Source organism: Borostomias antarcticus (genome assembly GCF_949987555.1).
Source record: "Borostomias antarcticus genome assembly, chromosome: 21".
NCBI classification, from domain to species: Eukaryota; Metazoa; Chordata; class Actinopteri; order Stomiiformes; family Stomiidae; genus Borostomias; species Borostomias antarcticus.
The window spans coordinates 12,715,131-12,726,913 of NC_140254.1; positions in this window are offsets into that span (position 1 = coordinate 12,715,131).

Sequence of the window (11,783 nt, forward strand, 5' to 3'; positions counted from 1 at the left end):
GAATGACGACGACAATATTCTCGGCACCAACAACGATCGTAGCGCAGAGAATGTGACCTGATCATATTACAGAGGCTAAAGACCCCGTATTTGAAAACAACAACAATGCCTCGCGTTGAGGAATCTCAACTGTCGATTCATCCAATCTGATTGATTGGATTGTCCAGGTTGTCAAAAACGAGCATTGCCCTTTAAATCAGGTTTGGCCACGCCTCCAGGCTGCTGCTTGTTTTTAATGCTCTGGTGTACCCAACACCAAGTATAACAATTGTTATAATCTTATATTATTAAATCTTGCATGCTGCAGTTTTACTATCCAATATTGTTGTTTACAATAGGTATTCCTGCTTAGATGCAATTAGCCACACAAAATAGAATAGCATAGAACAGAACAGAACATTTATTTTTGCCACGGAATTCTTGTAATCGCTTGTCCTTACAGTATCTTATCAGCACTAATCAGTTCCTCATTCCAGTCCTAAGTACGCAGCTGGACATTATAAGGTTCCCAAACTGGCAATTTATTATCTGTAGTCTATCAGCATCCAACTACACTACTACACACAGGGCCGGTTGTGGTTCAGGAGGTACAGTAGAGCGGGTCGTCCAATGATCCTAGGGTCGATGGTTCGAATCCCGGCTCCTCCTGTCCACATGTCGAAGTATCCTTGAGCAAGACAGTGAACCCCAAATTGCTCCAAATTAGCAGGCTGGCACCTTGCATGGCAGCTGCCACCATTGGTGTGTGAATATTTGTGTGTGGGTGAATGAGAGGCCATTGTAAAGCACTATGTCAAAAAGTGGTAAATAAGAGCAGTCCATTTGCCATTACAATTTACACTACACTCTCAGAGAACAGGGCTTTAAAAGGGTTCTTCAGTGCTGCCTCAGGGGAACCTGTTATGGTTCAGGCTGGGTCCATCCCGGCTCGCCCCCCTGCTCCCAGTCAGGACCCTCGCCCCTGCCTCTCGCCCCTGGTTCACTCTGCTCGTCCCTGTCCCAGACCCCTGGTCTGCTCTGCTCGCTCCTTGCTCCCTGTCCAGAACCTCACCCCTGCCCCGGTTCGCCATGCTCACCCCCTGTTCCTGGCCTGGATTCCTGACCCTGAGCTCCTCTGCCCCCTGGACCCTCCTGGACCCTGAGCACCTCCCCTCCCAGTGACTGCCCCTGCATTCCACCCAGAGACTTTTGTACACATTGATCACATTATCACCTGGTTTTGTTCTGCCTCCTTATGTGTTTGGTTTTGTGTTGGTTGTCTTGTCTTCTATGTTGGTTTGTGTCCTCCCAGCCCCAGCTCTAGACACCTGTCCCTCACTAGTCCCACGTCACTCCAGTCCCTCTCCACTCATGTTCCTCTAGCTTAGTCTGCCCTTCTAGCCCCTTCTTGTGTTTCTAAACTCCCCCCTCTAGTTTCCCCTAGTTTCTAGCCCAGTCCCATTCCCAGTCCCAGCTTTGTTCCCTTCCCTTGTGTCCTAGTTCCCTCTGTCCTTGTGTTGGTGTCTTGTTGGAATCCCTCCTTGTCCTTGTCTGGGTGATTGTCTGCACCTGCGTCTCGTGTCTTGTTGCACATCTGTACGTTGTTCCTTGATTGTTCTCCCAGAGAACAATGCTCCTGTTTCCTTTGTTCTCTGTCGGTTCATTGTCTATGTTAGTGTGTTACTCTCAATGTTCCTCAGTTTTCTTTTGAGTTTTGAAATTAAACTTTATTTTTTGAACCTGCGCTGCCTGCCTGCCATCTGCTTTTGGGTCCTACCTCTGTTCAGGAATTTACATCCAAACACCCAGGAATTTACATCCAAACACCCAGGAATTTACATCCAAACACCCAGGAATTTACATCCAAACACCTTAAACCTTTGTCCTCTCACTCCTTTTGTAATTCATCACCTCCCCCAAATATTCACATAGCTGTGCTAACATACAAAATGGCTTCCAGAAGGCCATCTGTCTACAATAGAATAACCATCCTTTGTCCCCAATTGCCGCCCTTTTTCTCATGTCACATGTCTGTACTCTTGGCCACGCCTGCCATTTCATATGATGTACAATGCAGTAGCCAATCACATCCTGGAAAGACCTTACCTGTGTTTTGACTGCATATAAGCCACAGCAGAAGACCAAACGGGGACTTCGCTGACTAACCACTCGTTGTTCAGGAAGTCCTTGCGCTCGTATGTTTTTCACAATAAACCAGACTTAACCTTTTGAACGAATCTTGGTAAATCCTTTTGACTAGATCAGTTAAATTACTATCACACCTCCACCACTATCAAACCTTAAGAGACCCCTCTGAAAAAACATTTAAGAACCTTTTGTAGTTCCTGGTAGAACCTTTTATTGGAGAAATGGTTCAAGCTGGAGCCCTTCCCTGATGAAATAGAGGGTTTTCCTAGACGTTCAACCAAAGAACCTAAGATGGTTCTTTATTTTAGTGCCTTTTTTCTTCTAGTTTATGTGGTACAGTTCAAAACACAAAACCAGGGGAGGCATTTCTTACTGTAAAAGAGTGCAATTACCAACTCCACACACATCGATTTGGAAGCATATTTGACATAAAACAATAATTTAGCACAAGATGTTACAGAAAGAAAGACGTCAGGACAGATCACTCGGTAGTCAGGCAAAGGCAAATCCAAAGTTCATTACTTGCAAACGTTGGATTCACTTCTTAGAACCAGGTCCAGCCTGGCTTATGTGCGTGGCTGGCTTGTTTCTGTCCAGGACTGGTAGGACGGAAGCTAGTCATGCCACTGAAATAGCTGTGAATTGAAATGACATGAAATAATGTCTGATAAATTAAGATAGGTCTTGTCGCCTGGACACATCAGTTCCAATGCTAATCCAGCACAATAAGAGCGGGATAGCCAGTTAGCTCATGAGCTCACAACAACTACAGTAGCAGCAGCTTCCATAACATTAATGGTAGCGGTCAGTGGCTAAAGCAGTTACACTGATGATTCCTGTAACGTTGGCTATTGTGACGGTCCCCTTGATTCTGCCTGCCTTGCTGTGTGTTCTATCTTTCCAGGTTTGGGGCTGGTGGGCGGAGCCAGGAGGACCGTCAGGCTGATTGAGGTGTTGAGAGCTGGTGGGCGGAGCCAGGAGGACCGTCAGGCTGATTGAGTGGTTGGGAGCTGGTGGGCGGAGCCAGGAGGACCGTCAGGCTGATTGAGTGGTTGGGAGCTGGTGGGCGGAGCCAGGAGGACCGTCAGGCTGATTGAGTGGTTGGGAGCTGGTGGGCGGAGCCAGGAGGACCGTCAGGCTGATTGAGTGGTTGGGAGCTGGTGGGTGGAGCCAGGAGGACCGTCAGGCTGATTGAGTGGTTTGGAGCTGGTGGGCGGAGCCAGGAGGACCGTCAGGCTGATTGAGAGGTTGAGCACCTGGGCTCAGCTGGCCAGCCTCCTATATATGGTCCTGCCTTTCAGTGTTCTGGGAGACTGTCTACCAGGCACACGGTGTATGTGTGTCTGTGACATTAATTTGTTATTAAATATTTGATTACTCTGAGCTTCGGTTATCGTATAATTATATATTTTGCTGCAATTAGTTCAACTTCTGTTTCTGGACAAAGGTAAGGGATAAACCCAGATTTAGAGAGAACACAAGGCTAGTGGACCTACAGCGGGTCCCCGATGGACGAGCTGGTGGACCTCCGGCCTAATCCGCTGGCAAGTTCCTGGCCATCGAATGGCAAGCGGACCTCTGGCGGATTATTAGCATCAGGGACAGTGGTCTGCTAGTAATCCGAAATGCGCCCGCTATTACCACCATTCCACCAGTAGTTTATTGTCTATATCCTAGGCCCATTGGTCCTAGGCTTATGGATTTCTATTGCTAAAATAACTTATTCTGAACATGTTTTGGGTAACCCTTCCTTTCATAGTAATTACTAAACATTTACCTGGTAAATACATGCAAAGTATAGCCTAATATATAATGGGTAATTACTGAGATACCTATACTGTAGGTATACTTTCAAAACAGGAGTATTTCAAATGTTCAATTACTGCACATAAATTTAATAACTGACATAGCACCACCAGGTAACCACATTTTTACATAGTTTCTATAACATCCAGTGACAAAAAATCTTCCACAGCCGGACTTGAACCCCTGACCTTTGGCATAGGGGAGTCAGGCACTTCATCCACTGCACCACTGAGGATCTGGAGAGTGTACAATGTCATAGCCATTTTATTTTGATGTTCTGGGACCACTGCCTCTTGTGATGGCAACATAGAACTGCAAGTCAACAACACGACGAAGGAGGGAGGGAGGGAGGGAGGGAGGGAGGGAGGGAGGGAGGGAGGGAGGGAGGGAGGGAGTATCAACTGGACATTTGCTATCTTTGGTGTGTGTGGCCCTTTTGATTCTGTCACACGTCAATGGGCAATGGCGATATGACCTGTGTAGTATATTTTTATACTGTATCATACTGTATTACAATCTATTATCAATCATATCTGTATTACTCTCATGTAGTAATCATTTTAGTAGAATAATGAATAAACTTCACTTTAGTAGGAACTGTGTTATTATAAATAGCCCAAATAGCCCCTGTGTCCGGAGTCGGGACTGACGACCTTCGATCCTTCTTGGGGCTGTGCAACTACAACCGAGCCTGGATAGAAGACTACGTTGAAATCGCACAGCCACTCATAGAACTGACCAAGTGTGGCCGCCACTCCAAAGATCCAGTTCACCTTGATGACATCCAGGTGCGGGCCTTTGACAACTTGAAGGATGCTCTCGCCAAGGCCCCGGCCTTAGGCCTTCCAAACACTGGGAAAGAATACACGCTTCACGTGTCCGAAAAGAACGGCTGCATGACGTCAGTCCTGACTCAAGAACATGGAGACCGTCAGAGACCGGTGGGCTACTACTCGATGCACCTTGATCCAGTGGCTCAGGGGTTCGGCCCCTGTCTACGAGCCGTCCAAGCCGTCTTCTTGGCCGTCTAGACTGTGCTCAGCTTAGTCTTGGACCAGACACTGATTGTCCGGTGCCCACATGCCGTCCACACTCTTCTGACCATGAACAGAGCGTCACAGGTCACCGCATCCCAGTGGGGAAAGTGGTTGCCGGTCCTTGAAGCCCCTGGCATTGTGATTGAACAAGCTACACCATCCAACCCATCGACAATGGTGGCTCCAATGGAGGAAACAGGTGACAGTCTCCACGACTGTCGGGAGGTGATTGAGGTGATGGAACAAACCAAGACGGCAAGAAGTCTGCCCTTGGACAACCCGACCTGGTCCTCTACACAGACGGGTCATCCATGGTAGAGGAGGGAATCAGGAAGGCGGGGTGGGCAGTGACCAGCGAAGTGGACGTCCTGCCCTCAGGTGCCTTGCCTCCAGGGACCTCCGCGCAACAGTCAGAGTTGAAAGCGCTCATCGAATCATGCAAGTATGCTAAAGGGCGGACTGCAAACATCAACGTGGACAATCGATATGCACACGGGATCGTGCATGACTTTGGAGAACTCTGGAAGTGACGAGGCTACCTGTCCGCGCTGGGAATGCCAATCAAAAATGGAGAGCTGGTCTGAGAACTGATTGAGGTGATCCGCCTTCCACAGGAAGTGACAGTGCTGAAGGTAAAGGGCCACACACGTGGTGACAGCGCTGACAGCTGAGGGAACGCTCTGGCGGACCAAGCAGCCAAGAATGCGGCCCGAAATCAAGAACCCAGTCCAAAACATCTGTCAGCAGTCCAAACGTCTCCACCTTATCAGATTGATACCATCACTGATATCAAGACCATGCAGGAGGAGACCACCAGAGAGGAGATGTGGACTTGGATGGAGGGGGGAGAGAAGGTACATCCCGATGGCATGGTGGTACCCGGTGGTATGGAACACGAATGGTTGCTCCACAGCGACTGCCCCCCTACTGGCTACGCAGATCCACTCTCTGGGACACATTGGGGCTGACAAAATGGTCTAGCGGTTCGCTCTCATCTGGTGGAACCCGCACTTCAGACATCAGCCTGAGCATGTGGTTTCCAACTGTGTGACATGTCAAAAGGTCAACCCTGGAACCAGAGTCCGGGTACCTTGCATGACAACGCCAGCACCACCAGGACCGTTCAGACACGGATCAATAGACATGAGAACAATTTTAAGTATAGAGGTCTATAGACTAGAAGAGTTTTCATAGAGGCCACCAGATCCGTGAGTTCTTCCAGTGAAATGGAGGAGAAGCAGTTCAGAATTGCTGACAGGAAAGGAAGTGGAGGAAAGGATAACATCTCTATCCACAAAGAAAGATAAGAAGTTACTGCAGTCCTCATTAGAATAAACAGCTACATCAGGGGGTACAAGAGTGACAATGTTGTTGATAAGAATTTAGGAGAAACAGTGCCAACTGGTTCTAGGAAAGCACAGTCTTCCTGTTCATGTTCTGGTCAGCAGTGATACAACAACTTTCAGGATATTTTGTTTCCTGTACCCGTGAAAGGGAAAGGCATGGCGTGATTCTCAGAATGGCTGATGTCAGAACCTGAAACCAGCCCTTTTACATGGAGCCCATGCTGTAGGGAGATAACACAGACACAGTGCTGAGAACAGCGCTGTAATACGCAGGCTATTCCTAGCGTAAGCAAGAACACTATAATGAACAATGTGGGCAAATTATATTGTAGGCTATGTACTAAGTGAGCTTATGAGTGTTAGGAAGGGGGAATAAAAGTATGCCTGCTTGTGAACAAAATTTAAAATGCATGCAAAACCACCCTAGGGATTCAGGTAAACCTATTTTGTACTGATCACCACAGATGACACAGGCCTTGTGTAAGCTGTCTACTAACAGACAGCAACACATCACAATTGTTTAGTAAATATAAAATACACAGGCTTGTATCTCTTTTTCCTACAATGAACCATATTTTAATGTATTAATTTAATTGTATACATATTCTTATTTAATGGCCTGGCAAGAGGCAAAAGGCCTCCTGCAGGGATGAGGGAATTAAAATAAAATAAAATGGAGAACAAAATGGAGAAATATAACAACAGCTACAGTGTAGACAAGCACGTCACAACAGGAAAACTGTATAACAGGAAAACCACACAGAGCATCACGCTGACGTCACCGCATGAATGGAGCTCTGTCTCAAAACCAGGCGACCAGAAAATCCAGGACCTTCATATTCAAAACACCTGTTCAGTGGCTAAAATTAACACGATTCCTTTCTGGTTATATAGCCTACTACTATATCTATGGACCGCAGCAGATCAGAGTTCCAAGAGACATTTTGACTACAGATAAAGCCAGGCCAGAAACTACCACAGCCAGTCAGGGATGCAAATGACCATGTGTGTAAGCAGCACTATCTACACTCAACCGTGTGTGTGTTTGTGTGTGTGTGTGTGTGTGTGTGTGTGAAATGTAGTGTGGTCACTGTATATACAGTAAGTGTGCACAGTGTGTGTGTGTGTGTGTGTGTGTGTGTGTATACTGTGTGTGTAAGTGTGTGTATACTGTGTGTGTGAGTGTGTGTATACTGTGTGTGTGTGTGTGTATACTGTGTGTGTGTATACTGTGTGTGTGAGTGAGTGAGTGAGTGAGTGAGTGAGTGAGTGAGTGAGTGAGTGAAAGTGTGTGTATACTGTGTGTGTGAGTGTGTGTATACTGTGTGTGTGAGTGTGTGTATACTGTGTGTGTGAGAGATTGTGTGTGTGTATACTGTGTGTGTGTGTGTGTGTGTGTGTGTGTGTGTGTGTGTGTGTGTGTGTGTGTGTGTGAATACTGTGTATACCGTGTGTGTGTGTATACTGTGTGTGAATGTGTGTAAGTGTGTGTGTGAGTGTGTGTATACTGTGTGTGTGTAAGTGTGTGTATACTGTGTGTGTGAGTGTGTGTGAGTGTGTGTATACTGTGTGTGTAAGTGTGTGATTACTGTGTGTGTGAGTGTGTGTATACTGTGTGTGTAAGTGTGTAAGTGTGTGTATACTGTGTGTGTGAGTGTGTGTATGCAGTGTGTGTGAGTGTGTGTATACGGTGTGTGTGAGTGTGTATATGGTGTGTGTGGGATCGGCTGCAATCTTGCTGGCCCACTTCAGGGTCCTGGAGGTGTGCAGAACCAGGAGGGAGGGCAGTTTGCAGCCAATCACCTTCTCGGCAGATCGGATGACGCGCTGCAGTCTGGCCGGCTAAGAGCTGATTTTAGGCAGAATCGTTCAGTTAGTGATACAAGCATGAAAATTGAATTTTCAAGATGGCGGCCATTTTCCAAGATGGCCGCCACCTTAGTGGAACAATTAAGTGATGTAATTGTGTAGTAGGTGATATAGGCATGAACATTGGCATGAGCAGTCTCTCTGAGTCACTTAATGAGAAAATGTTCCCAGCCCATAAAAATGTCAAGATGGCGGCTGCTGCGTGCTGCCGTCCAATCACAGCACCCATGACAGCAGCGTAGAAGAAGACAAGAGTTTGCCAGTGATCCATTTTGTGAAAATATGACCCGGTTTTGAGCGTAAGATTGAACATGTTTATTAGCAGCGCATTTCTTTCAAAACCATGCGTGTCGCCTTTCAAAACCCTCCTGCTTCTGCGAGTACCTTTGAAATTTCTCTGTGATACTTTATCGAGTAGTTTTGATCCGATAACCAGGCGGAGTGACCGTTGAACCGTCATCAGTGCACTCACAGTTCCTGAGAAGGGCTAGGGGCCAGGCAGCCTCAGCTGACGGTCCCTCTTGTATTTCCCAATATTCTGAATCTGAATCTTCTTCTTCCAAGGACGTCTGACTTCCCATGCATGAAAAATAACCAAACTTTGCACATAGGTCCAGTCCTATGCCAGAAGTCCTCAACTGGCATTGTGGGCCAATAGTCTTGATGGTGGCACTACAGCAACCATCTTAAGTTTAAAAAATCCTAACAAATCAGCCATACATGCTATCACTTTGCAAACGCCACCAAAGCGTACTTTAGGCCCAAGTTAGTAGAAATGTCCACATGCTTTGAGCTGGCAGGAATTATGAAGTCCATCACTCTGTTTTTCTCAAAAGCTAAAAATCAAACCCTACTCATCATACATTTTGGGCAATTGACACGCCAGTTGCTACACTGCATCTTCAGACTGTCCACAAACGATCTTCCCAGATTTTTTAAATATCAAAAACAGCCCAAAGCGCATCAAAATGATTTACTGTAAACAGTACTGGATGCAGCTTCTGCAACTGGCAGGTAACTCAACAAGAGTTCAAGCCCAGGGGGATGCAGAGTAGAAATGCAACTCATACTCAGCCATTATGCTGTGACATTTTTGTCTGCTTACATCTCAATCAGTCCTACAAGTCCCACAGAGTCCCACAACTGAGTCCCACAACAGTATGACAGTGACACAACTCATTCCCAATGGCAGTAGGCCTACTAATGTTCATGCAGGATTCCTGCGGTGTAAATATCTAACATTTGTACTTTTTTATTTTATTTTTTAGGTCAAACTGCCAGCTTCTCACTTGGCTCAACAAGAACATGACCTTCCCTTGGTGTCTGGTTGTGAGTTCAAGCCCTGGATGATGCAAAATAAACATGCTAATGCCTACTCAGGCATTGTACTGTTTTGATTTCAGACATAATTCCTCTTCCTCTTCAAATCGCCCAGTCCCGATCTATTAATACATCCATGGTCCCGATCCAGTGTTGCGCAGCAGCAGTAATTTCTTCTCAGATTGTAAAAGGTATGTCGCCATCTAGTGGACAAAAGTAGATGACTTGAAGGCATTGGTAAAGGGCCAATCGCCCATTTTTCCAATATTCAGTTGGCTCTATTGTAAGCCCTGTAGACTCTGCTCAGCGGGAGTTCAGGCTTTCAGCTCAATAGAGTCCACCACTGCATATCTGTGTGACAAACACACACACACACACACACACACACACATACAAACACATACACACACATACACACATGCAGAAGAACATGAGGTGACACACACACACACACAATAAATACACAACCCCCCCCTCTCCACACACACACACACACACACACACACACACACACACACACACACACACACACACACACACAATGTTGATGTTTGTGTGTGTGTGTGTGTATGTGTGTGTTTGCGGTGTATGTGCGGTTAGTGTCCATCCTGAGACTGGGAGGTTGTGAGTTCGATCCCCGGCCGAGTCATACCAAAGACGATTCAAAAATTGCTATAAAAAGACAATAAAAATCCTTGCTTGGCACTCAGCATCAAGGGTTGGATTGGAGGTACTACATACTAGCGTCATGTCCAGGGAGTGTACTTGTACATACTAGCGTCATGTCCAGGGAGTGTACTTGTACATACTAGCGTCATGTCCAGGGAGTGTACTTGTACATGCTAGTGTCATGTCCAGGGAGTGTACTTGTACATGCTAGTGTCATGTCCAGGGAGTGTACTTGTACATCAAGCTGCCTCATGCTACAGAAACACGAGATAGGCTCCTGCCCTATGGGCCACTAGGGGCACTAGGGCACGAGGGCACTAGGCCCGTGAAACATTGGTTTACTATGTCTATCTATCTATCTATCTATCTATCTATCTATCTATCTATCTATCTATCTATCTGTTATGGCCCCAGGTCATATCTGTTGTTGATATTGTTATTGGTTACAATATGCAGATATTGTATCCCTCACCCCCTTCGTCATCTCTCCATTCCGTGCAACTGTGTCCAATCAACTGGTGTCCCTGGAATCCAATCAACTGTGTCCGCTCTGCTATATATACCCAAACCTTTCCTTTGTTCTGGAGCCGACTCCTTTTCAATATGTTGTGAAGTGTGTTTTGTTTGTCAGCCGTGTTTGTTTGCTTAGTCGTATGTGTTTGTTTTGGCCTGGCTAGTTTTAGTGTTAAGTATCCTATTTTTGTTCAGTATTTCAATTTCTTTATCATTATCCATATCTTAGCAATACTTTGTCGGTATGTTGTTTTCAGTTATCAACGCACAGTGGAAAGGGGACAGGTAAGCCTCCCATGGGCATACATCTCATCACGCAGGCGGTCCTATTGTTATGCACACTAGGGTTAGGAGCAGGTGAGGAACACAGGGAACAGGCAAGAGTTGTCGGCCAGGTGTTGAAGGTGCTCTGGTGACGCAGCCATCTTGGGGCCTCTGTCACCATCCACTCGCTTCAAGACAGCAGAGCGAAGTGGTCGGGCGCAGGTGGGGAGCTGGACCATGGCCTGGAGGTAGGAAGGAGCTGCTCCTATTTTAATGCACAGACCCCTTGAAACACTTTGCAGGAGAATTCATTTAAATGTAATTGTGTAAATGTAAAATATGAATTTTAATAATCTCTGTAGGAGGAAATTTGGCTTTTCAGCAGTGGGAGAATTACAGCAAAAGTTTGGAAATGCAGAGTACTGAATATACAGAGTAGCGAATAAGCATAAAAGAACAAGGAATATATCTGTCCATACATACAGCATGTGTAAAATATAAAAATATATACATACATCCAGACTGTATAGATATGTATAGTAACGCTCACATGCATACATGCATAGGCTACATGCATAAATACATACACAACTATCAGGAACGTTCAGGCACTGGTCCTAGAAATTGAGAGTTTAACATGTTTTTTGAATGATTTTTCACGGTGCCCACCCATATCCATTGTATGACCCAAACGGTGGTAGTGGTAGAGCAATCATCAGACTTTCTCAAAAGTGCTAGTTTTGTCAACGTTTTGATCTGAACCATTGTATATGATCATAAGTAACTTTAAAAGAGGGCTAAACATGCATTTTCCCTTTACTACTCCTTTAAT